The following is a 27,238-nucleotide window of genomic DNA, read 5'->3' as shown; positions in this document are numbered from 1 at the left end:
GGCTGAGAACTATGATGGATTTGGGGGGTGCGTGCTTGCAGGGAGGGGGTTCGGCCTCTTAGAGAAGGAAGGGAATACATCGGATGCAAGGAATGTGGGAACCACGCAGAGATAGAGTATGGAGGCCTGACTCGACCTGGTGCTCACTGAGGAAGATGAAGGAGAGAAACCCCCTGAGCCAAGATTTGGAGAACAGTAGGACTTGCAGAGATTCATAAATAGTTTGCTGGGAAGGGAGGGTGGGGGGTGTGTAGGGCTGTGAAGTCTCTGCTCTCCCTACTTCCTATAACACAATCATTTGTAAAGACAATGTTGTGCCTCAATTAGTTTGTGAGAGGACTCCTCTGGGGAACTCAGGGTGGGGCTGAGTTTAAGATCTGGCCTGATGCAGGGTGAACACAGAGAAGCCTGTGTAGACAGAGGGCTTGAAGACAGCCCGCCCCTGGGTTGCACACTAAGAAAATATCGCGGAAAGGTTGTAACAGAGGGCAAAGTGATATGGAAGGCAAGGCGGGCTGTAGGTGGGGAGAAGCACCAAGGAGAATGGTTATTTTGGTGTTTTTTTTTTTCTTTTAAAAGACTTTATTTATATGACACAGAGAGAAAAAGAACAAGCAGGCAGAGTGGCAGGCAGAGGGAGAGGGAGAAGCAGGCTGCCTGCTAAGCAAGAAGCCTGATGTGGGACTCGATCCCAAGACCCTGGGATCCTGCCCTGAGCCAAAGGCAGCTGCTTAGCTAACTGAGCCACCCAGGTGCCCCGAGAATGGTTATTTTGATTGTGACATCAGGAAGGGGGTAAGGTTTGTGTTTGAAAGGGGTGTGGGGATCTGACACGAAGCTCAGCAGGACAAGGACAGTCTAGGCTGAGGACACAGTAGGAGGAAAATCCACGGTGAGTTCTGGGTCTTCGCTGTAGGGAAGGATGGTTGGAACCCTATTGTAGAGGGCCCCGAGTGCCCTGCCCATAGACTTCAGTCCCTGAGTACCAAGGAGCTCTTAAAGGGGGACCTTTTCTGTTCCTGTTTGGTTTTGACAGAGTAGGGGCTGGGGAAAAAGCTGGGAAGCCTCTGATGGTAGCTTTCTCAAGAAAGGCCACCCCTGTCAGCATGGAGAGCAGGGGAGGGCCCAGGCCAGTGAGATGTGGTTGCTGCCCTCATGAGGGACCAGAGTCCGGGCAGTGCAGGGGGCTCACTGCCCAGGACACCCAGCTGAGGGGCTGAGGTCCCGCCATGTTCCACGGAGCCATGCAGCCTGGCAGGGCTGTGTCTGCAGGGGGAAGGAATTTTCCCTAATGTGCACAGAGACATGGTGTGGCTGACAGAGGCCTGAAAATTCTGAAGCCACAGGGAAACCAGTGAGGATTTTTTGAGCGTTTGCTGTGTGTGTGAATGCAAGGTGAAGCGGGAAGAGCCTTGAAGCCAGGAGTAGCTGTGAGCCTGAGCATGTCTCTGATTGGGAGTGATACTCCAAGATGAGCTACAGGGTAAGGAGAAGGGAGCTTACTTCTTCCCCTCGGAGCGTTTGCCGTCCATGCAGCACTGAAACAAACACTCAAAATGATTAAGAAGGAATAAAAGAGTATAAAATCAAGTGCTCAGTTAGGCAGAACAGAGTCTCAGGGCTTGAGAAGGGAGAGCTTCTCCAGGCTTGAGCAGTCAAGTCTTCAGGGAGGAGGAGGTCTGGGCTTCCTGGGGGTGGTGTTTGGGCTCTGTGTTGGAGAAGGAGCTGTGAACAGGGGGCCAGTGACAGACAAGCTTGTGAGTGTGAGTTTTTAGCTCCTCCGGCCACTGTAATGCCATTCCCAGTCATAGCCCAAGCACTCCGATGAGTCACCCTTGTTTCTGAGAGACAGGGCATTTTTGGATGTTTAACTGGCTCCACAATTAACGTTCCCTGAGACTTGAATGTTGGCAGCTCACGTACGCCATGTTGCTTGGGGAACACATCATTCAAGCCAGCAGCTGATGCCTGATCTCCGCTGCCAAGGCAAAACCAGGGCTCGGGTACCTGTGTCTGGAAATCTTTAAGTCGGACTGCCTGACAAACTGGGTGAACTGCCTTTGACACTGCAGGCAGCTGCGGTCCCAGAGGTGGGGTCAGTGACAGGGGACACCGTGACGTGTATTCAAGTCTCTCTCCAGGGGCTCCATTTGCCTTTCTGGGCCTCACTTTTCTCACCTACAGAACCAGAGGATTATACCATGGAATATACCTTGGAAACCAGATGATTTCCAAGCTGCCTTCCACCGGATAGTTCATGATTCCATAACTGATGGGATCTTTCCATTTTATCCGACAAGTACAGGATGGGGACTGATCCTGGCCAAGACCTGACCTTTGTTTTCCTCTTTGCTTTGAATGGGAGGGCTGTGCTCAAGAGAGATTGTGAGGCAGTGGGATGGGGTTGGAAGAGACGGGAGGCTCGCTCCTGGTCACAGTTAATCATGAATGAGATTCCTGGATCCAGCCCTGGGAATGTTGGCAGGTCAGTTCCTCTCTGGGCCTCAATTTTCTTACTGGTAAGATGAGGAGGTTGGAAATGGTCTCTACACCTCCTTCTGGTTCTGATAGTCTAAGTACTATCAACTGAACAACTTTTAAGTACTGACCCATCAGTAGGGTGTGGACCCCTCTCCCAAAGCATGCTGGGAAAATTCCCATAATGCCAACTGATAAGCTTGGGGAAAAGCACAAGAGAGAAACCATCAGGTTAAGAATAATAGACCATTTAGATGGGGCTGGAAGTCTCGCCTCTGTGTCTCTAAGCTGCAGTTCCCGCTTCTGTAAAATGGAGATGGAAAGATCTGCACCACTGGGTGGGTAATGATGAGGAAGTATGTGGGAAAATACTTCATATATTTAGAAGTGCTGTGCAGAAAATGTATAGTTAATATAGTCCATTTCCGTAAGACCCTCTGTTTAAAAAACAAAGCAAAACAAGCCCAGTTGAATCAGCTACTCACTTGTCTGCTTCCTAGGAAGGAACAGTTTGGGTCAGCAACTGTCTCCAAACTTCTAGGGATAGTATTATTTTAACATGCAAACTTCAGGGTTGAATAAGAAGGCCTGCCATCTAAGAAGTCTGCACTGTCCCTTGAGTTACTCACAGTAGATTTTTCAGAAACTTTGATGGAGTTTACTTGACCATGAAACAGATACTCACCCACCCAAGACCCTGCTTTGATTACTGCCTGTCAGGAGGGCGAGGGTGGAAAGAAGGGAAGTGTGAGTAAGCAGGGAGAAAAAGAAATAGAAGAGCCTTTCACCTTTCTGTTATATTTTGGGCAATGGGTGCTAACCTTTATGCTTTAATGAGCTTGTAAAGAGGCTAATTTTGGTTCACTTACATTACTCTGGTCAGGGACACTGCTGTAGAATTCTTCACTGTGTTCCCTGGAGGAGAAGCGTTCATGAGGGCCCCTGGGGAAAACCACAGGGAGGAAAAGGTTCTCATTCCATAAATGACCATATGCTTCAAAGCCTGCTCAACTCAAGACTTTGGAGAGCATCAGTCCATTTTTAGAACTATCAGTCACTTCTTTATCTCTTGTTAACCAGTTTGGGGGGACCACATGTCACAATATGTTAGAATTGAAGGAAGGCCCCTAAGTGCTAACACCTACCGCATTCATCCCTCCCATTTGCTGCTTCCAGAATTACTTTCTGAAAGCATAAGCCCCAGAGTCCTCCCTTCGCTTAAAAGCCTTCAAAGCTTCATCTTCTTCATCCATAAAATGTACTAATGATATTTATGCATATGCTTCTGTGGGGTTTAGAAGAAATAGAAAAAGGTTAGCAAAGTGGCAGTCACATAGCAAGCTCCCAACAACTGCAATGATTTTTATAGTTGCTTTAGAATAAAATGGTATCCCCTACAAGGACACTCAAGGTCCTCCATTACGTGGCCCCAGTCTAGTCCTCTTACTCATATATCCACTAAGCCCTGCGAGGACCCGGTACGCCAGCTTCATCACCCAAGCCTACCTCGCACACATCTCTCTCTGTATCCTGCTCAGGCTGATCCTGCGGCTGAGAGAACTGCCTGTCTTCTCTCTGGCTCTTTTTGTTGGACCACCTCTTACACCTACCCCACCAAAGTTCATTATCCTCTCTCCGGTCCATTGAACTTTGATTATAATTTATTCTGCTACTTACAACAGGCTGCCCTGCCCTAGTCCTGTGACTGCAATTGATCTTCCTTAGACTACATCTTAATCATCTTCCTATCACCCACTGAGTAGTGTACATAATAGGGGATCAATAAAACTGGATTGAACTTAAAGAAGACAATTAAATGTCCCGGTTGGCCCTGAGATTCTACCATCAAGGGAAGGTTTATTTCCACTTGCAAATCTTCTGTAGAGCTGGTATTCACTGAGCGCCTCGAGGTGCCAGGCGCCTGGCTTCTTAACCCTTCCGGGAGCCTTGGGAAGAGAGCACCACCAGCCTCACTTTACACTGATGTTGATGGTTCAAGTTCTCCCAGCCAGTAAGGGGTGAGGGGAGCTGGTATTAGAAACCAGAAGTCTTAGCGTGCAGTCTCCACTTCCTCTAAGAGAGCATCCCCCACGCTGAGCTTGCCTTAATTCTCTTACTATAGTAGCCCTTGTGAATAAATTGAACGGTATTCTATAGAACTGGTTTATCGTTGCCTGAAATTTTGTCTTGATTCTCCAAGTAGTTGGAAAGCTAAATAATCACAGAAATAAATAACCATTTGTTAAGCACATATGTATTTAGCACTTTACAAGGACACATGAATTGTACAAAGAGGATGTTATTAATCCCATTTTGCAGAGAGTTTAATCAAGGCAGCTGCTGGCAGGGAAGTGTTATGGGTGTGGGAGACCCAGGGCAGAGGCCATTTTCCAAGAGGTACAACTTGGTTTTTTGTTTGTTTGTTTCGCTATTTTAATCACCAGCATACCAGCTGAATCTCAGCCCTAGATGTGTGATGAATGAGTGATGGAGTTTCTTTCATCTTTCTAATCTGTGCTCGTAACCCTGAATGCAAGCATATCCTGTGGACTGACAGGTAGCCTTCTCCCACCACTGAAAGAACACGGTGGAGGAAGGAGGGGCATGGCACTGGACCAAAGGGAGAAAGGTTGGGGTGATGATATCTCAACCCCGCTGAGGTGATGTAGCCTCCCCTCCAGGCAGGCCCAGGTGAAGTCCTCCTATCATCTGGGTCAGTCTCTCCTGAGTGCTGGCTAAAAAACACATCCCCCTAGGGGCCGATTGGGTGGCTCAGTCAGTTAAGCATCTGCCTTGGGCTCAGGTCATGATCTCAGGGTCCTGGGATCCAGCCCCAGGGCAGTTCCCTGCTGCCCCTCCCCCTTCCCTTCTCCCCTTCCCCCTCTCCCTCCACCCTCTGCCTCTGCCCTCTCCCTGCTTGTGCCCTCCCTCAGTTTCCGCTCTCTCTCTCAAATACATAAACAAAATCTTAAAAAAAAAAAAAAATACAAACCAAAAACACATCCCTGGGTTCTCTCCACCTGGGACCACCCCCGCCATTCCCCTCCCTGGATGCAGAGGCCAGAAGCCTGTGTTGTAACAAGTCTGGCAGGTGACTCACCACAGCCTACGCTGCTCCACTGGGGGGAACCTTCTAACCTCTACTAGAGTTCTGAAGAAAACGGGCTTTTCCTCAAGTGTCAGCATCCATAATCAATAAAAAGAAACCATTTAGAATTTCACTTGATTGCTTCCCAGTGCTGCCTCTTGTCCAAAGGCTACTGTGTGTCTATGTTCCATTATTCCGCATGTCTATTTTATGACGTTTAAAAGAAAAGTTGCCTCTCCGTATAGCTTTATTGCTTCCTATTATTTCCCTTTGCAAACGTCTCAAGTTAGAGCCACGTTGTCAGTGACTCTTCTGAACAGGGCTCTATCAGAGAGTGTATTCTGAATTCCAAACAACAATTTCATAAATAGACTTTTGGAACACAACATGTTCCTAACTAGGGAACTGTCTGTATTTTAAAGTTTTTGTAATTATTTGTCTCTAAGCAAAAGGTTTTTATAATTGGCCCTAGAAGGATGTGGGCTGGGGGACTCTGAGATTTTCCAAATTGACTTCTCACAGAACCCTGGCTGTAGCCTGGTGGCTTACTTGATCTGCACACTATTTGTCTACGTTTCTGGGAGGTTTGCCAATTTGGGACATATACATTGAAGGTGTAGGAAGTGGATTTTTTTTTTCTCGTTTGTGAATTTGTTCATTTAACAAATGCTTCCTGGGCACCTCCAATGTACCAGATGCTATGCTAGGGATCCAGACAGTAATCTCCTTCCCAAGAGGCTCAGAGTCTAGGAGGTGGAGCAAATATTACAGACCACACAGGGAAAGGAGTCGGTGGTGAGAAGGGTGCTGCCGCTGAGTTCAACTCTGAAGGGGAGAGAGTCAAACAGTCAGTGGAGGAAGGATGAAAGAGAGATCCAGAACACCCAGCAGGAGTTCTTTGATTCATTTATATACTGGGAAGAGAGATATTCAGGACCATGACTTTGTTCCTTTGAGTAATGTCGACCTCTTCTGGGCTAAGCACGCACACCCGGCCATGTTTCCATAATATCTATGGCAATTAGCAAAAGCTCCTTTCCCTGTGCTGGGGTGCGGGAGCTGGGCCAGAAACCGGCAGATAGACTGGAACTAGTTTCCAAGTGAGTGAACAGCAGGACATGCCAACTTAGAACCTTGCACTCTAACACTTTGTGGGGCCTAGGAGCTCTAGTTATTTTTTTCAAAGACCGTAAACATGTTTTCCTGACATTTCTTCGTGTTGGTTCTAGCTCTGACCATTGGTTTTGTTGGTGGTGGTTTTTTTAATGGCACATCGCTGCAGCTGCCTCACAGCAGCCTCCTCTCCTCCCCAGACCATTCACTCACTCATTTGGGTGTCCATCCAATAAACATGGATTTACCAAGTGTTCTTAAGGAACCTGCTTGTCTCAGCACTCTGCTAGGTTCTGGGGCTGTGGAAATGGAGACGGGGCCTTGTGTTTAATGAGAGGACTGGTGTTTGGACAAATGATGACACCAGGGCTTCACAAGTGATCTGGGAGATGGAGAGGCACAGGGGATCCAGGCGGGGTGGGTTGGGGGAGGGGAGCTGCAGGAACACTTCTCAGAGGCAGGCAACAATTCCTTAGCTACATCTTGAGGGCAAGTCAGGACCTTCCATGTGGGACCTCTTGACAACTGCAGGGAGTGGTGATCTCGGAGTCCTACCCAGTGGTGTGCGGGAGACAATGGTGTGCCTCTCTTCTCAATTCCGCATTGTGTGACCCCACATTGGTAGTTTGAAATCAGCCATGGTGGGGGAGCATTTACACAACTGCAGTCTGCAAATGTTATAGATCAAGTACCCCTGCTCGTTTCCCGCCAGAGCTGGCTGTCAAGTATCTGCGAACATGATATTGGTCCTGTCCCACCACCCTCATGCCATGGTAGAAAAAGTGTCACTGGGAAGAAGAAGAGATAAAATCACTTAGTCTCTGGTTCTAATGTGTGAATAGTCTGCCTGTCTGCCTACTCTTACCTCTCCCTGGTTCCCAGGTAAACACTTCCTGGGGACACTCACCGTGATCACTGCCCTTCCCTGGGTCCCTCAGCAGAAGCCCAACAGAGTCTCTAGGAGTGACAGCGTGTACCACTGTGTTGTGAGTCCATGAGCTGGTTTCTGACGGTGGGTCCAAGGGTAATGAAGGTAGGAAGGTAGAGACTATAGGCCGCATAGCACTTGTCAAACAGTTCCCCTCCCCCCCTCCAAAATCACTGTTGTTGGAATGTAAACTTGTGTCTTTCTCCTCAGGTCTTAAGGCAAAACTGGAAACACATTAGTGCAAGCTTTAGATTTCTTCACCATTAAAATACATATAAATTTGGACTTCAACTCCATGATCATTTCAGGATTTTTGTTAAAGATTTATTTATTTATTTTAGAGAGAGTGTGTGTGCATGAGCAGGGGGAGGGGTGGAGGGAGCGGGAGAACACAGGAAAGAAGCAGACTCTCTGCTGAGCATGGAGCTCAGAGGCAGGGCTCGATCTCAAGACCCTTGAGATCATGACCTGAGCCCAAATCAACAGTTGGATGCTTAAACAACTGAGCCGCTGGCGCCCCTTCATGGTTCTTCAGTACAGAAACAAAGAGAAATAATACAAAAATATGCTGTTTATCCCCTTGCTTTTGGGCAGTCAGTGGGAATAACAGAGTTCCCAGCTGAGCTCCAGATGCTGAGTGGTCATTTGAGTGGAAAGCATCATTGGGCTACTTTATTCTAGATGACTGTCTGCTTCTTGGATTCGAAAAGACGACACAAAACATAAATGCACTGAGACATTTTCTTCTGCAGCCTGGGCATTGGTGTTACCTCATCTCTGCAGTATCAGAAAAAGGGAGGGACAGGAACTGGGCCAGTTAGCCATCAATCCCCAAAATCAGAGTCAGCTTATTTTGTTGGATTCTGGATGCTTGTTTTTCTGTTCTCTCTGCTGACAATTACATTTAATAATAACTTAAGAGATTGATTCATATCATTTAGCCATGAGCTGTTTCATACTTAAATTCTGATCTTCTCCGAGATCTCAAAGATCTTGAAAGGAGAAGATGGGAAAGGAGAAGAAGGGAAAAGGGAGGTGCCATGGGTGGCAGTACTGTCTTCTAGGTTATGTCACTTCATTCTTGAAATGCCCATCAAGGGAGGGATAAGGATGCTGAAATTAAGGGAATGAAGTGAGTTGACCAAGGTCACATGGCTGGAGTGGCGGTGACAATAACATAGTAAGAACTACTGAAATTAACCCAGTACCTCCCCAGCACTGCTGGGCCAGTTCTCACTCTGACCCTGCAAAGAAGGTTTTACCCTACATATCCTACAGATTAAGAAACTGGGCCCCAGAGAGCTTCCATGACTTGGCCAATGTCACACAGTCAGATTTTCCCCCTGAAATTTGAACCTAAGACTGCAGAGCTCCAGAACCCAAGCTCTTTCTGTTAGGTCAAGCCGTCCTCTGCAGGCAACTCTGGGCTCTACTTTCTTTGTCTCGCCCAGTGTAGATCATGTCAGGGCCTCCTTTATACATAGGTTTTTGTCATTTTTTACTCTGTCTCATTGTTCCTGCTTCCCTCTGATCCTTCTGCATTGCTCTGACAGTCCTCCCATGCTTGTGACTTTCCCGCCAAGGTAGCAGCAATCCCCTGGGTCACCTTTGACCAGTTTCTTAGGACCACTAACCTTTCGCTATATCCTCCAGTTGAAGCTGCTGCCCTCCCTTTCCCATACCTGCGACCAGCAGAGAAAAGGCATATTTACAATGAAGGCAAACAAGAAATGGTAGGTTTTGGTGTTCTGCACAGCAAGGGAGATTTCTTGCTTAGAAAACTTGGAGGCATTTCCAGATGCAGCCATGGTTGCTGACAGCTTTCAGAAGAACTTCCCAGGGAAACGTTCAGATTGGTTTTAGCTAGTTTGGCTGTTCATCTTCCCGGAAATAGGGCCTGGAGAGATGACCTCTTCAGACAGGGTCTGTCTAATTATGTGCCCCAACAATCAGATTCTATGCCATCAAAAGGAACATTGGCAATTTTCCCTCCAATTCAACGTGTCCCACAATCAACTTGTCTCCCTGTGTTGCTTTTCAGTCCCTCAGCAAGCACAGTTCAGTCTGTTTCCTTGCCGATTGCCAAGTCTGCTGCAAGAGAGGCAGATTCTTCATTACTCCACTCCCTGCCTTCACTTAGACTCCTATCGTGTGTCCTGGGGTCAATGTCCAGATCATTCTGTCTCCCAGTCCAGTTCCAGTCCAATCTGCCCTGTAGCCAGAGTGAGCGTCCCCAAATGCAGATTTGATCCTATCACTGTTCTGAAATTTTACCTTTTGACAATCTGCCCCATTCTTTCAATATAAAATCATAAACTCCTTCGCCCAATCTATAAGACCTTTTGTGATTTGGCCCTGCTTACTTGCTCCTACTTACTTCTTACTTCTGCCCACTCCTGCCTATACTTCAAATACATACTGAACCACTGAATTTGGAGCTTTAAGTAGTTATTAGTCCTCATGATACTCTACAATATTTATTTTTACACCCTCTTTTAGGTGAAAAATGTGAGCCTCGAAACACACAGCTGGTAAGTAGCACAACCTGACTTTAAAGACAAATCTTGCTATCTCTGAAGACCAGGGTCTTCCTAACAGACTCAGGTAACCTGGCATTCCTTGTGCAGTCTACCAGGTCTGCAGTGAGAGAGAAAGAGAGAGAGAGGGAAAGACTGGACCACTCTACTCAGAATGCCCTGTGATTTTCTTCTCATAGTCCTGTCCTGTCTCTCTGTCTCACGTGATTTTGCAGAGGTGAGGGGTGACTGAGCCCCACAATTAAAAATCACTGCAAAATTCACTGCGGCCAAGGAGAAAGCACACCATTCATCATGTGAACTGTGCTCAGATTCCATTGCTTGAGTTTAATCAGACTAATGAACCAGCTGGCTTCCTTTCTAAAGTGATTTCTGCTGTTTCCACTACTGGGTAACAGCACAGCAGGATTTGAAAGGGAGAAAGAAGAAAATTCAGCTGGGGGGAAAGGACATCCTCCAAGTCAGCCAGCTGAAGGGTTGGCTGTACTGGGGGAGGTGGGGCAGAGTGGCTGGGGTATGGAGGAAGAACAGGCCGGGACCTTGGTTGTATTTGGGCCCAGCCTATCACCTCCTAGCAGATGATCCCAAGGAAGGGAGGGGGTTTTTAAAGTATTGATGAAGGCAGCTCCAGATGACATAGAGGCCAATACCCCCCAATACCCAATATCCCAAGGAAGTCCCCATCCACAGGCCTTGCTTCAGTGAGGAGCCTGGGACAGCCATATTGAATTAGCCCATTCTGGTCACTTGACATAAAGGTAGCCTACCAGTCTGGAGGCCGGCAGGAGCTATAACTTGGGTTTGCCCTTGAAAAGATGAGCGGGGACAAATTCTCTATCTCTGAAAACCTGAGTCTAGAGGCACAAAGAGAAGTTGCTAGTTAGGATCTGGGGAAGAGAGAGAAAAACTCATGTACATGTGGGGTCTGTGATGGCCATTATGGATTAGATGACACGTACGTCTAAGTGTGCCCCAGGGAATCCCAGTTTATCCCAGTTTAATTATGACTAGGGCCTCCTTTCACCCTCCTAAGTATTCTGGTTTGGAAGAAAAAATATTCAGTCACTCTAATTATGGATCATAATGGATGTGGAGTGGGGGAAGGGAGGAAGGAGAGAAGACTGGGATCAGGACTTCATGAGCCTTGTGGGTCAGGCTGAAGAGTTTTGGATTTATGCTAAAGACAAAGGGGAAAGTATACATGGGAAAGTATAAGATCAGATTTGGCTCTTTACAAGATCATTCTGATAACGCATGGACAGTGGATGAGTGATGTGCTCAAGAGGCAAGGACAAAGTCTGGGAGGCTAATGAAACAGTGGGGGCAAGACACACAGAGGCCTGAATTAAACCAGGTGATAATAGAGGATAGAAGAGCAGATGTGTTCAAGGACTCTGCAAGAGGAAGCTCTGAGAAGACTTGGAGACGAATTAAATTGGAGGGAAGGAGGAGGGAAAGCTATTAAGGATGAACAGAATTGCCTTCCCTCAGGAAGGGACTGCTGGCATCAGGAAGACGGTGACTAGAGCTGTGGACATGTTGGTCTTAAAGGCCATCAAAATGGCAGCTGAGTGATTAGGACTTGATTAGGGAGAGAGACCTGGTCTGGAGACCCTGAGGGGAAGGTAGCTTCATTCACGGAAATGGAGAGACCACAAAGGGAAGAAGAGTAAGCTGAGGAGAGGGAAGAAGGAGAGATGGCGATGAGGATGGCACTCAGAGCTGCCTATGCCTTGTGTCAGGTACCCTGCCTTGTATTATGTTTTATCTCATCTTCTCCTTCCCCACTGCTGACTGTAATCCCTTTCAGGCCTGGCACCTTTATAAATGTTGAATCATCTACCACAGTGCCTTTGTGTAGCAGATTGTTAGGATTGATCTGGTACTAAGTGATGGGAAAATGTTTAAAGGCCAATGGTCTGAGGACCAGGAGACCACTGAGGTCCTGAGGAAAGCATCTTCCTGCGGTATCCTGGGGCTGATGGCAGACTACAATGGTGCACGGACTAGGGGTGAAGGGAAAGCGAGCCAGTGACTTCAGCACGCTCTGGGTTGCCTTACTTTCCACTAGCCCATCCTCTCCTTCTTCACCTTGAAAGCAGTATTATTTTTAATTGCTTTCGAAAGAAGGACTTGAGGTACTTGGGACTTGGAACATCACTTGAGACGGGACAAGCACCAATGGGGGTGTTAGAATGTCTGTTTTTCTTACCTAAATTCAGTCCCCTAGGAAAATGGACAGTACATGGCGATGTGACAGGAAGAGCTGCCCTGTGTTCAAATCCCAGCTTTGTACTTGCAAAAGGCACCTCTGAAATAGCTCAGAACAGCGGGAAGAGTTCTGGAAATTGAAATCAGACCAACCCAGAGCCAATATCTGGCTGTTACTAACTTACCTGATAGCTTTGCAAACTTGTAAAGTTGCAACATCTTTGGATCTTGATTTCCTCAGCAGAAAAACAGGGATACTGATGAGTACCTTTCAGTTTGTGTAGCTAATCGGTGGGCCGTGGAAACTGGAGCTCACAGAGGTTCTATTTAACCATCCAAGTCACTTGGCTAGTAAGGGATGGGGCTGGATTCCCACCCCGCGCTCATCCATTTTGTTGCTTTTGTACTTTCTGGGTCATTTTGGGACCTCCTGGCACATGGATGATTTATAGATGGATGCCCTCAACTATTTTTGAATGAGGCAAGGCATCAATAACTAGATATCTAGATAACTAGATAAATGCCAAATCAAGAATATGCAAAGTTCCCTCGCTAATCCCCACCTTGGGACCTGAGGAAAGCCCCCTATTTCTCATCTATAAATGGCTGCAAAATTACATGTCTGACTATAGCTAGACAAGTCAGTGTCAGCAAAGGCACCCAGTAGAATGTTCTCATAGTAGGCACTCGTTAAATAGTACCCAAAGCTGATTGTTTGAGGTTTGGGCTTACCTCTTCCAACAGGCTTCGCTGATAGTGACAGCCATTGTTGTAGCGGTGGGGGTAGTTGTAGTAAGAGCAGCATTCACTAACATTTTCAGAACACTAGGAAGTCTTCAAGTGCCAGAAATAACTCTCATTTAACTCTCATTTAAATAATCTCATTTAAATTCACAACAAGCCTTCTAAACAGATATCATTATTTATTTCCATTTTGACAGATTAAGATAGCAAGACAAAAAAAAAAAGAGAGAAGATAAGTCCCTTGTCCAAAGTCATCTAACTAGTAGTATGTATAATAATAGGGGTCCAATCCAGGGCTCGGGGCTTAGTGAAGTCTCCACCTCCAGTGAATGCCAACACATGAACCCTAAGGTCTGTTGGAATGTGTTCCTATGCAGAGTACTGTGAGCCAAGAAGGAAATAAGAAGGCACCTTCCAGGAAGCACCATGACTGCTGAAGAGGAAGACCCAATTGGCCTCCTTCTCTGAATCTAGAGCTGACTCTGGGCTTCCAAGGACGGGGCTAGCAGCTGGGACAGAGGTGAGGTATTATCACCACCCCCAACCTGCACTTTCACGGCCCCCTTACCAGCCAGTCCCTGTCCAGAGACCCTACCAGCCTTGCTGAGTCCAGTGGGATGGAGAAAGAGACCTGAGCTACAGGCTGGCAAGAGACTCTCACGGTCAAAAGGGAGAGGTGTGGAGCGAGGACACATACTTGGAGGGGCTGACAGGGAGGCCACCAGCCTGCTCAGCTGTATGCTCTGCGCAGGAGCACTGCAGCAGAAGGCACCGTCTGGGCAGCCATGTGGATGTGGGCCATGAATCAATCAAAGCTCATGGGTACCAGTTCTGGGCTTCTAGGGACTCCGATCTCACTTGCTCCTTGTCTTTGTCTTCTGTCCCAACAATGGGATTGGGGTGTGTGTGTGTGTGTGTGTGTGTTGCATTTCCATATTGAAGAGGCAGAAAAGATGGAAGTCCTAGGGTCCATCCTCATCCTGGAACTCAAGCCCAAGCCTGCGTCCTCTCACTCTCTCCCTGTAGCTGCTCTGTAGTCCACTCCCCCAGATTGTTGGCAAAGCCACTGAGCTTCTGATTCAGTGACATTTTGTGGGATCACTCTGTTCTTTCTTCAGAACCATTTGATATAGAACTGGGAACAGGAAGCCCACTGTCTCAGAGGACTGTATCAACAATGGTGTTCTCCAAGCACCTGAAGGCTACAGGATCTCAGAGCAGTGGGGGAGAGGAAGGAAAGAACGAATGTCCCTTGGATTCCAGGCATCAAGTATTGTCACAGATCGGCTTTTCTTTTCATCCCCTCAGTAACACTAAGAAGAGAGTAAAATTGTCCCACTTCTGCAGAGAGGAAATTGAAGCTAAGAGAAGTGACTCACCTAAGGTCACTCAGTGAGTAAAAGGTCTAAATGATCCTTCACACCAGTCTTCTAATTCTCTGTGATAACTCTTCCTTACGTCACACACCCTCCAATTTTTGCCACAAGCCAGGATTTCTGGGAAGCATCACTGGTTTAGAAGGCAATGATGAATAGTCCGAGGTTGGAGGGGCTTACACACCCACAGTGGATCATTGTGCCTTGTCTCATTCTATGTGCTCTGGATCTAGATTCTATCAGAAATTCTCATGGAAAGTCAGATGAATCACAGACCAATTTGGCAGACTCCAGGCATATGGGCCCAGACAGGTGTGAACACAATCAGACAGAGACACACATGCACCTACCAAAGACTCTCGGAACTGGAAGAGAATTTGTAGGCCATTTAATGCAAATCTCTGATTCATGGACTAAAGTTGCAGGAATGAAATCGAGCAACTTTCTAGTCTATGCTTGGAGATTTATAGACTACAAGTTGCCACCAAAGGAGAAACTGTTGTAAGAAATAGTGACAAGAGATGTGTGGCCCCAACAACACACAAGCTTAGGCTGTAGGCACCCAGATGATGTGGTGGTAGTGGTCACGATGGAGATGGTGTGGTGTTGGGAGCAGCAGGAGCAGTGATGGTGGCCATGGAGGTGGGAGCAATAAGGGGCAGTGGTTGAAGCAATGTTGGCAGAGGTGGTGATGGTGGCCACCAATGGTGGAAGTGGTAGAATGTGGTTGGAGTTGAAGGTGGTGGCAGTGATGGTGATTAGAAATGGAGGGAACGTGTCTCTAGAGGAAGAGGCAGGAATACAAGCAGAAGTGCTATTTGTAGTGGTTTTGGAGGGAATGGTGTTCTACCCTCTAAGATTTAAGGTAGGTTGAGCTCCCCAAGGCCTGGGAACCAGTACACACAGGGGGAGCCCCAGGCCCAGGATGGGCAGAAGGCCAGCTCCTTCCCAGGACCCCGAACAACTGCCCAGTTGCCTCAGGGGAGCTCGTTGCTGGGAGGAGAATGAAAAGCCCATAGCTCCTGCCTGGCCTGTTGAGCTCAGGGTGCTGTGTGGCTCTGATGGTTGCCCAGGCTTGAAGCTGCCCAGACACAGCCAGTGTCCTCCGTTCCCAGGTAGCCAGACAATAGGGCCTGGCAGAGTTCAAGGCTTCTGTGGGAATGGTTGGGGTGGAGCCATCCTCAGGTCCCCTGCCAAGCAGCTTACACACATGCTCACACTCACACACAGAGTCTCCACAGAAGCTCATGCTCTTCGTCTTTAAGAGCCAGTAGACACAGGATGGAGTGTGTGTTTACTGCACCACGAGCCCACCTCCGCCATCCTGATCGGGCTGCTTACCCAGTGCTGGCAGCCCTGTAACCGACTTAGTCATCGAGACACCACCAGTGAGGAAAGTCACTCTGCTGTTTCCCTCTCTGAAGTGAGAGCGTAGCAGATGAAGAGTCACAAAGGGTGGCCCCGACGGCAGCCATCGTGGCCGCCAAATGGCTTCCTGTTGTTTTAGCACCTGTGTCACCTGCCAGGAGGGACAGATGGACTACGTGACAGAGGAAGCCCCCACGCCGTATGGTCTACATCCACTGGTGTGATTTATAGGCTTCCCTTGGTGAGTAAATATTTGCAAGGCTGATTCCATGAAGCCTTGACCCACAAGGACTCCTGCCATTTTTGGTGCTCCCCAGCACCCCTTCCCTACAAAAGTATGTGCTCTTCCTGTTCCGTGCACTCCTTCTCCCTTCACCCCCACGCTCCCGGCCATACCACCCCAATCGCAGACTCACTAAAGTGCCTCCTCTAACCCGATCCCTTCCTTCCTCACATGAGTGAGTAATAATTGCGAGGGCAAGGACGTGGGAGGACATGCAAATACCATTCCTTCTTGGTGCCTCGTTCGTGGGAGGTGCTCAGAAAATGAGCAGTCGGTGATGGGAAGGAGGGCTGGGGGCACAGATGTGGCAGCTCCCCAGTGTTTTCAAGGCCACGGTAACCGCAGCACAAGGAAGGAGTCAGCTCGGAGCTTCAACAGCCTTTAGGAAGCAGAGGGCCCAACTCAGAGTCGCCAGTCCACAAACAGAGCTCCCTAGGACTTCCAAGGACCACAGGCTGTGAGGACACGTTCTAGCCAACTGTAGGCATCCACCTGTTCCCAGCTCATGGCATTCCACTGGCATCTGTTGCTGGTCCAGGGGTTGGCATGTGGACTTAGTCAGGCCAAGGAATTAGCATCCATGCTTGAGAAAACATCAGATTTCTTGAGAGGCCTATAACGCATGGAGCTCTCATAGCCATTAGCAGCTATCTTAAAACCACAGAAAAAACCAGTTCTGGGTAAACGCTGACACCGAGCATAGCAGGGTGGACCATCAGAAAGAACTTGTGTATCTGATGCCTGGATTGCATCATACCTACGGCTGTTCTCTCTTGCCCTCCCCCCATCACGTCCAATAAGACATTTTCTTATTGTGGATAGCAGTTTGATTCAACATGCTCTGTGTCTTGCAACCAAAGGGACCCTAAGTGATGCTCATCACAGGGCTGGCTGGGGAAGAAGATTCTCCCTGTGAAGAGAGGCAGAAAAAAACAATCCAGTCCAACTCCTGTTTCCAACGATCCGCCTTTCGTGGTAACTTCCTAGAGCACCTGTTTCATGTCGTGACCACAGTCTTCCTCTTAAAAATTCCTCTGTCGAGCAGAGGTCAGGGCGGGTATTTAAACAATCCTTCGCAAGCGTGCCTGGGTGGCACAGTGGGTTAAACAATCCTTCATGACATCTTAGAGATGGTAGCAGGAAAATAAGCCTAGAAAGTAATCTGCAGCTAGACGATCTGGTTCTCAAGATAGGGCTTGGTCTTCCTCAGACTGTCCCTTTAGGTTTCAGCCCGCATTTGCATGCTGGGTACCATCGAGCATCCCAGAGTCCTGCCTTAGAAATCCATGCTTTCTGACATCTAGTCTGGGAGCGAAGAAAAGGCCCCAAGAGGAAGGGGAAGTGTCTCTCCCACCTTCTTAGTTTTCTGTATCAGGTCCTACCTCTTGCTTGAGTGATTGACTCAGGAAAGACCACATCTCTCAACAGTAAGAAGAGGCACTGCTTGAAGCCACAGCAGCAATAATGAACAACGTTGCCAAACAATGAATCCCAGGATGGTGCAGTGATATAAGATATGAGAGCCAGAAGTCAGCCAGAAGGGAGCACACAGGAATTACGTCTTTATAAGATATGCATTGCATCATGCCTCCTTTCCTGGTATGGATTCCCAAATCTGCTGGGCCCGTGCCTCTTTGGCCCATACTGAGTACAACACAGAAGGGATATCACAGTCCGTACCCTCCATTCCCATGCTGGCAGTAGAAGACTGGGCGCACTGCCTGGTTTTGACCCTATTTCTCTTACTTGTTGATTGTGTGACCTTAAGCAAGTCATTTGTCCTTTGAGCCTCCGTTTCCTTTTGTGCGAGTCCACTGCATAAGTTGTCATGATGATTCAAAGGATAAAGTATATAGTGTGCTTGGCACATTACTAGTTTCCCAAACGTGGTAGTTTTAGTTATGAGTAACCCTTCAGCTTCCACTTCCTTCTGTGACCTGTCTCTTCTAGAGATGCCTATGTCTTTACGACTCTTTCTTCTGTTGGGCTTCTAGGTCACCCTCAGGTTTGACATACGGCTTATTCTTTGCTGAGTTACTATACCATGACAACGTCCTACAGACATTTCTGAATGGCCTCTGGTACAGCCAGGCCCAGAACCCGTCCTGTCTAAATGTGTCCTCCTGGACTACACTCCTATCCAACACATCTAAGCTGGACCAACTCCAAAGCTTTTGAAAGACTCTGGAGATAACCAGGTAGGACTGCCCCTAGGCAAATGAACCCGTGAAGCGGTCCTCTTGGAAATGAGGTGCAGGGCTCTCCCTTGAGTCTTTGCCGTTTCGATGACATGATGGCATTGAATGGCAAACCATGCTAGCTTGGGATGGAAGCAGGGCTGGGCACTGCCAGCATGGTAAACCGTCTGATCTCTCTTACTACGGCCCATCTCCTGAGGTGGAGCCGACCAAATCTCCTGGGGCTACTAGAACCAGATGCCTCTCAACAGGTTTTGCCATTGATCTAATAAATATAAGAAGGCAGCAACCGGCAGGAGAAATCCAAAGCAGTCTTGGCCTGGAAGGCTTACGCTCAGCACTCTCACTATTTCAAATCAATTCAACCAATATTTCCAGGGCACCTCCCATGAGCCTCTCACTGCACTAGGCTCTGGGATTACACAGAGGAGTAAGAGGTATCTCTGTCTTCAAGATGCTTAGCGCTGGAAAGAGAGGAGAAAGGGGGCCACATGCAGGCTGAGTAGGGTAATAAAGTATTACAGGTTCTAAAAGGGGGCTGTAACTAGGATATAAAGAGCACACTAAAAAAGGAGAGGTCAGTCCTCCTTGGAGTAGCAGGTCAGAAAAGTCTTCACAGAGGAAGTGACTCAGATATCATTTCCACGAATATTTACTGACTATCAACTTGCACTGATTTCTGGGCTAGAGGATTTCACAGGCATTATCTCATTTATGCTTTACAAAAACTCTGTGAGGTAGATAGTATCATCCCTGTGATTTTTCAAAGATGAGGAAACTTGAGTCCAAAGGCCACATGCTAATAAACGATATTGGAACTCTGGTATAATTAGAATTGTCTGACCACCCTGGTAATGGATATCCTAACTTTGAGGGTCTATTTTGCTGATGCACACAAGCTTCAACTGAGCAATGATACCAGTAGATGCCCAGACATGATAGGAAAATTCATGCAAGTGAAACCCACAAACAGAGAAGTGAAGGTAAGCCCTCCTGCTTCATATCCCCACTTCCTTCCTCATTATCTTTCTCAGTTTCAGAAGTCTTACACTTGACAAAAGAAAAAAAAAAAGCCTCCAAAAGCCACTGTGCTTCTCTATTCCATCATGTTGGCCTTGAAACTGACAAAGAGCCTACTGCCAAGGAGGAGGGAATAGGGTGGGTTGGGAAAGGAGGGATAACTGGGGAAGACAGAGGGAGAGGGAAATAGGAGGATATCCTGGGGGGGGGGGTGCTGTGAGGATGCAGGCCTAACAGAGGACTGGATGAGTGGAGAGGGTGAGGGGAAGCAGAGAGTATCGAACGGGGATAAGAGGATACAGAGCAGAAAGAGATGGTTGAGAGATCCAGAGAGGATGAGCAGGAAGAACCATAGCCAAGTTCAAAAGGGCGCAGGAGCAGGATGTCCCCATGGTCAGCCCATCCCAGTTTCCTGGCTGCAATCCTGTGTCCCAGTCTCTTTGGGAGATACTGTGCTGGGTCCTTAAAAATACAGACTCACATATTAGAAGGACTGTTTTCTGGGGGAAGAGACTCAGCAGGCCTGGTTTCACTCAAACCACAGGCTCTCTGTCCATAAAAGAGGGGAGCGGGGATCAGCGAGGTGATCCTTCCAGCTCTGACATTCCAGGATTTCAGGGCCATCTCATCTTCCCTGAACTTGGCTGGAGGGTGAGGAGGCTAAGAGCGTGGGGACTTGAGCCAACTCTGCAGGAGCATGGGAAGAGGCAGCAGCTTTAAGACTGAATCAATAAACAAGCTGCTTCATCATGAAGGCAATCTTAGTCCTACCCTCATCCATAGAAGTTCCTCAAAACTATTTTGTCGCCTTCCCATGTTTCCTTTTCCACCAGCAGATTCAGCTTCTCCTGAGTGACAACCCAGAGGCAGAAGATGTTATGAACACGTACGTCCCTAGCCCAGGGTGGGAGGCTGAGTTCATTCCTTTGAAGATATCATTCAAGTCCAGAAGCCAGGAACCTGTAGAGTTACCTTATTTGGGGGAAGAGGGAGGGGAAAGGCTTTGCAGGTATGATTAAATGAAGGCTTTTAAGATGAGGCGATTATCCTGGATTATCCAGGTGGGTTCTAAAGGCAATCACATACATACTTATAAATGAGAGGCAGGGGAATCTGACTCGGAGAAGTCCATTTGAAGCTGCCGGCCTTGAAGACTGATGTGGGTAACACAGCCACAAGCTAAGGAATGCTGGGAAAGCAAAAACAGATTCTCTCCCTGAGAGCCTCCAGAGGGAGTGCAGCCCTCCAACACACTCATCTCTGCCCAGCAATACTGCTTTTGGACTTCTGGTGTCCAAAACTGAGAGAATAAATTTCTGTCCTTTTTTTTTTTTTTTTTAAGCATTAAGTTTGGGGTAATCTATTACATCAACCCTAGGGGAAAAAAAAATGCACCCAGCCTCCTCCTTCCCCCCACCCCAAACCTACACATTCTGCATACATGTCCCGTGTTCTGAGTGTGCCATGGGCTGGCTGTTCCCTCAGAGCGACAGAGCCATATGGACTCTCTGGGTGAGCTGTGAGGAAAAAACCACGGACTAGGAGGTACAGAGAGGACCTGAAATGGAGATCCCATTTTGTCACCACTTTGTGGTAGGAGAGGACTTCAGCTCTCTGAGCCTGTTTTCTTGTCTGTGAAATTCAAACGGTTATCCCTGACTACTTGCTTCCATCACGTGAGGACTACATGAGAGAATGATTTAAAAGTAGTTTGGCCTCTTTAAAGCTCTGTCCATGTACCCTTATTAATTTTCATTAAATCTTGCTTCCTGGACATAATCCTGGGAAGATCTCTAGCAATATCACCCCACAATCCTTAGGAAATGCAACTAAGAGTCAGGGTGATAGAATCTTCTATGGCCTTTGCTAGCTCCCATGTTTCCCAGTGCTTGTTCTCTGATTCTGTGTGATGGGAAGCAGTGGAGAATGTTCGAGGGATCCTGGAGGGGTGGGGGGGCGGTTATTGATGTAAACCCTTTCCCAGCTCCCCTAACCTAGAGTCATGGATGTGCTTTATCTACAGATCGCTCAACACCGTAAAGAAAATCCTAGGTGTGTTCATGACCTCTGCACCACCCTGATGAAAGTGCCTGGCATGAGTCTGATCACTTGTGGGCAATGTCTTATTTGCTTTGTGTCCCCAGTGCCTAGCATGGTAGACCCAGTAAATGTTTGTTGGTGAGTGAAGGAATGGACTGATGTATGAAGGGGTGCGTGCGTGAGTGAATGAATGACTGAATGGATGGAAATGAGACTTGAACATCCATAGAACCTTTCAGCCACAAACTTCTCATGTCCATTAATATTATCCCTGCCTACATGTAATCTCCATCCCACCATCTCACATTGTCTATCTGGACCTCTGTTCTGAGCTTGGCTGGGACACATTCTAGCAGGTCTCAATCCAAGAGTCCCTTCATATATATATATATATATATATATATATATATATATATATACAGTCTGTGGTGCTCCCCTGAATCTCCTGCTTATTATCTGTAATGGGTTTCCAGCCACTGCTGTGGGCCCCACAGATACAGCAGCAGCCTGTCCTGGTCACCCAGAGGGCAGCACCCTCTTTGTCCCACATGCTGGTAGACCACCCATCTGCACCTCAGACCAGCAGCAGCACAGACTTCGTGTCCCCCAACTCCCCTCCCACCAGGTCTAAACTCTTTCACCTGGGCTGCTGGGGTCCCATCATGGCTCCCCCAGATTCCAATAGAAATATACTTGGGAGGGAGGACCAAACATTTCTATAGATCAAATGGAATCAGAGAAGCCTGATTTTTTCTTTTATATTAGATGTTACAGTAGTCCATGCTCATTGCATAGAACTTGAAAAGTACATAAAAGCACAAAGTATTAGAAAAAAAGTCATCATAATTCCACTCTCTAGGGTCAATTACCATTAACATTCTGGTGCATTTCTACTCAGTCATTTTTCTATAATTCTTACATAATTTACATCACAGAGTATATGCAATTTTAACCTTGCTTTCTAAATGTAATATTTAACATAAACCATTTTTTCACATCACCAAAAATATTCTGTAAATATCATTTTTAGTGGTTGTATAACATTCTTCAGTCCCATATTAATAATGATTTACAGGCATAATCCAGAGTTGGCCTTCCCTCAGTGCTTTAACTGAGCCCCGTTTTCTTTGTTCCCTGGACAATCTTTTTGCAGAACTCAGCAGCATCTCCTCGAGCTCTCTACGGATTAGTTCATTCCAGAGCCACAATGAGCATGAGCAGTATAGACTTTCACTGAAGATTTCACAGCAAAGATAAAAGAAAGATTTTACATTGTACATCCTACAACAAATAACTTTAATAAACACATCCCTTCGACTTCTGATTTATATTACGCCCCTGTGCGGCCAGAACGCTAGCAGGAGTTTTCTTTTTTTTGTTTTTCCTGGTCCTTCTTTCCTTCTTCCTAGATACCACTCCCCCAACCCCATCATATTTTTAAATTACTGTTATAAAAGTTCCTAGCTTCCCAGCCTTATGCTCATCCTGGGACTTGGGAAAGCAAAGGGTCTCTGAATACTGGGACCCACCTACCTTCTGTAGAAGGCAATTTAGTGAGAATCATTTTGATACTTGAATAGGGCTTAAAATAAACCAGTCCATCTCTACTACCTCACCTATCGTCATCAAAGTATTTCTTCCAGACATATAAAACGCTTTCCCTGGGAATAAATGACTTTCTCAATTTCTTTAAACTGGTATATAATAAAACCTTGATTTTTTTTTCTCATGGGACCAATTCTTTCTTATTTAGAACTGAATAAGAAAAAAACTTGTTTTAGGAGGAAAGGGAAAACTGCCCATGCAAATATAGAACTTGATACCCAGAAAACTATGGTACTTACCAATTCTCATCAAGGATTATTTGATGAGGGGGAAAGAGGAGATATAACTTAAATAAAAGAATTTCAGTGTGTAGCTATATTTGGTGAAAGAGAGTAGCAGCGGCCTAAAAGCAAGCCAGAAGGTGTGTTCTGTCCACTGGGAAGGTCCCTTCACCGTCAACAGTAGTCTCTGTCCCTGAATGCCTGGAGGCCCCCTTTGCAAGGGAGCTGCCCAGAACTTTAGGTCCAGTAGAGCTCAGCTCATTTCCAGAAAGCCATAGCAAAGTGTGGTGTGCTCACAGGGAAGCTAAAATAACCACTTGAGGGGCTAGAAGAAAAGACTGAAAGAAGGGGACAGTGGCTCCATGGTAAGCTTCTGTGGGCAGCAGAAAGGGTGAGGTGATACCCGCTTACACAATGAGGCAAAGACAGACGGGTGTGACACAGACAATCCTGAGAGGCTCTATGAAATGAAAGAGCCAGTTGGTCCTAGAGAACACAGCTCCATGTGGGAGATGAAGGGTGCTCTGCTCTCTGAGCGGAGCATTCATTTGTGAACATGAAAATAAACCACTCTCCTGGGAGCCGGGTAGCCAAAAGGGCACACCAAGGAGCACTCCTTCCCTAGGGTGACTACGCTTAGCAGGTGGAAAGATCTGCGGGTGGAGAGGAGAGGGCAGAGGCTGGGGTACCCCCTTCTTGGAGCCTGGGGAACCCAGGGAACGGGAGGCAGGCCCCTGCCCCACACCCCGCACACTAAGTGTCCTCTCCACTACTGGAGGCTCCCAGAGGAAGGGGATGCGGCAACAGGGGGTAGGGTTGTAGGTTTAGTACCCCTCCAAAAAAACAACACCACAAAAAACCAGGGGCCCTGTTAAATTTGAATTTCAGATAAACCCATTTCTTAAGTGTATCTATGTTCTGAATATTGCACGGCAAGCCTACGATGACAAAGTGAGTAACTGGCCAAGTTTTCCATCAACAATAGAAAAAGAGGAAGTTAGGGAAATGGGGAACTTCAGTTGTTGGAGACCCAGCATGGACGCTGGCACATGCGCACTTGCTAGAGCCGGACCAGGAGCGGGGAAGGGGGAGGATGAGAGGTCCTCTTGGCACCTCTTGGCACCGCCACTGGCTAAAGACAAATACTTGGGGGAGCTCACAGGAAGATAAAAATGGTTTTTTAAAAAAACTTGGTTTCACTGTAAACAGAATACTAGTCATTTACGTGAATTTTCACCATTTCTGTCTTTGTAAGCTATCACCATCCCTTCCTCACGGGTAGTCGCGCGGCAGAAGTGTTTTAGGAGAGCTCACCAGTCCTCTCCAGCTTCCCTTTCACCGTAAAGTCACGTTTAGTCTGTGAAGGCTCTGACATCTGCCTGTCCTGGGTCCAGGGTGGATCTCCGTGTCCCGCTGTGTCCTCTTCTTGTCATCATGAACTGGCTCTGCGGCTGCTGGGAATTTTTCCCCCAAAGTTCCTCTCCAGGATACGCCTCCTCCCGCGTCACTCTCCCAGCTTCCTTCTTGGTTGGAATTTCCTTTAGGACCCTTTATCTGCTGCTTCCTTGGCTTTCTGGGCCATAAAATAGTCAGCGAGGCACATTATGAGTGCATCAGTTGCTCTGCTTTTAGCCAAGTAATATTTCCACAGAACAGAGTAGTCTGAGTTCCCAGCTGAGGGTATTTTCTCCAGGAACAGTTTGATGATGTGTAGCAGAAAGACACTCTCCACTTCCTCTAACCAGGTGCTACCGTGTCAGTTCCTGTCTGGAGTTCTCCAGCTTGCCCCTCTGGCTAGAGCTACTCCTGTGTTATTTCCAGGCGGCACAAAGTTTTCTTGGCTCTCAGTTCTTCTCTAGCCTCTTGGTAATGGGGATGGTTCTTCATGAACGGCTTCCATCCTTCAGCAGTCCTTTATCAGCCTTGAGGCCCCTATTGCTGTGACCCAGAGAGCATGTGGACTGCCATGGGGAATAACCTGCTTCACTTTGTTCATGGCGCCTTCTCTGTGTTGTATGAACAGACACTATGGACCTCTGTAAGGAGAAATATGATTTCACGTGTCCCACACAGGCCCCTCGGATCGTCTTACTCATCTTGCCATCTTGGGAGTCTACTCAAGCTTCCTTTCCTTTTCTTGGAGATCACAACTTGCTCTTCCTTTGGAAACTGCAGCCCCCTCCCACCCCTTTCCCCAGATCCCCTCCTGTCTGCTGGAGCCATCAATCGCAACATCCCACTTCTGGTCACAGGGGAGAGAAGAGAAAGCAGCAACCCCCCCTCCCAGGGGTTTCATCCCATCTCCCTATCAGAGACATAGCACATGTTCCAGTCTGCGTCAGTCTTCCTCTGGGAGCATCTGCGAGGCTGTTAATGCGGTGATGCACTGTGGGCCACTGTGCTTTCTCTCCTTCTGCTCAAAGAACCCTATTCTTGAAGGCAAGTAGAACTGAGGGGTGGAGGGAGAGACCAAGAGAGATCTGGTAACATCATCTGAGTCCCTCAATCCAGGTGTGCCTGTGGCCACCCTACTTCCGGACTTCCTTCTCTCTCTCTCTCTCTTTTTTTTTTTTTTTTGCATTCGGTATTCTGTGTCGGCTTTCACATTTGTAGCTGAAGAGTCCTGAGCAACACACTCTTGGTATCTTCGGTTCTTCCCACATTTAACTGACACTAAGTGAGTACCTCATAGGTGCCAGTACAGGCTTTCTCTCCCACAGTTCTCCGCATCAGTCCCATTGACTAGGCAGATCACAGACAGGAAACAAAGCTAAAAAGACACACAGCTAGTAAAGACTGCTGCTGGAATCTAAGTGCAAATTCTCTAACTCCAAATCCAATCGCTTTCTTCAGATTTTTTCAAATTGTGATGCACACAAAGAAATTTTTACATGAGGCCAAATATATATGTATCCTGTTATGGGGAGTCATACAGAACAGCTGGTATCTGAAGGGTGTGACCTGACAGGGGCTAGTTCCTAGAGTTCAATCTCTAGGTATGATGTGACAGAACCAAGAATGTCACAAAACAATGCTCATCCTTAGTATGTATAATGCACCAAGATAATTCCATTCTCTCCTACTCCATCTTTCCAAATGCTAGTCACGACCCACTAACCTGATTTCATGACATACTAAAGAGATGCGACCTGTGGCCTTAGAAAAACATGACCTACACAAAACCTTTCTGGGACCTGCACTTCTCTGGAGTTTTTTACTTCACTCTTTACATTTCAGTTTGAATTGCTTGCGGTGAACTTTCTGACAGAGACGTCTTTCTCCATCGTTGTTATGGCCAGAGCTCATCTGCCTGGATTCTCCTCAGAGACATCTGAAAGGGCTGCCTCCACGGTCACGTGTGCCGTGTGGGAATGTGGTAAACATAGCTCCAGGACCATTCCACCTCGATTCAAGAACCACAGATGGGGGTGTTGCTACTTGCAGGAATAAAAATGGAGATTTGTAATAAATATTGTAGCAAGCATACCACCCGCGGCTCAGAATGAGATCCAAATTGCTCTGAGCATGTCTGGTTAATTTGTAGACGGTCCCAGAAGAGTCCGTTTTTGTGAAGTAACTTGCCCACAGCCTTTTGGTTTGAGTGGGTGAGAAGGCAGATTTGATATAGGAAGAGAAATGATGAACAGAGCAGGTGGATGTCTGTCCCCTGTCTGGCCTTGGGAATGCTGTCTGAGCCTTCAGGGGAGAGGGACTGTAGGAACTCCTATTGTTGACACCCAAGTCACCCTATGTGACATGGGGTGGGGGTGGGATGGGGTAGGGTCCTTGGATATTGGCAGCATGCCCACAGGGGCAACCCCAGAGCAGGAGAGGAACAAAGTGTGCCCAGGGGAATCGTATTTTGTGGGGTGCCTAATGGATGTCCCCGGGGAGTGTGACAAGACCCCAAGGGGCTCTTCATCGGGCACCAGGGCCTAGCTTGCCCTGTGAAGGTATTGGCTGGTGGAGCGTGGGTGGTCACTGCTAACTGCTTTCCAGACACCCCTCTGGCTGGCAGATCTGGGGAA

The 27,238-nt window shown here is 47.5% G+C and overlaps 1 long non-coding RNA gene across 4 annotated transcripts; it reads left to right on the top strand.

The window, feature by feature from the left end:
- The first annotated feature begins 827 nt into the window (after window positions 1-827).
- LOC131825864 (uncharacterized) lies at window positions 828-18,591 on the top strand. 4 transcript variants are annotated; one of them, XR_009351341.1, is made up of 5 exons: window positions 828-892; window positions 7,562-7,665; window positions 10,107-10,138; window positions 13,477-13,619; window positions 14,218-14,487. It is a non-coding gene; the product is annotated as an uncharacterized LOC131825864 (long non-coding RNA). The 4 variants fall into 4 exon arrangements; XR_009351343.1 differs by lacking the exons at window positions 7,562-7,665; window positions 14,218-14,487 and adding an exon at window positions 18,121-18,591; XR_009351342.1 differs by lacking the exons at window positions 7,562-7,665; window positions 14,218-14,487 and adding an exon at window positions 15,983-16,124.
- Window positions 18,592-27,238: the final 8,647 nt, after the last annotated feature.

This window comes from Mustela lutreola, chromosome 2 (genome assembly GCF_030435805.1).
Source record: "Mustela lutreola isolate mMusLut2 chromosome 2, mMusLut2.pri, whole genome shotgun sequence".
Classification (NCBI taxonomy): domain Eukaryota; kingdom Metazoa; phylum Chordata; class Mammalia; order Carnivora; family Mustelidae; genus Mustela; species Mustela lutreola.
Note: the sequence above shows the minus strand (reverse complement) of the source record. Positions and strands in the feature narration are given on the sequence as shown.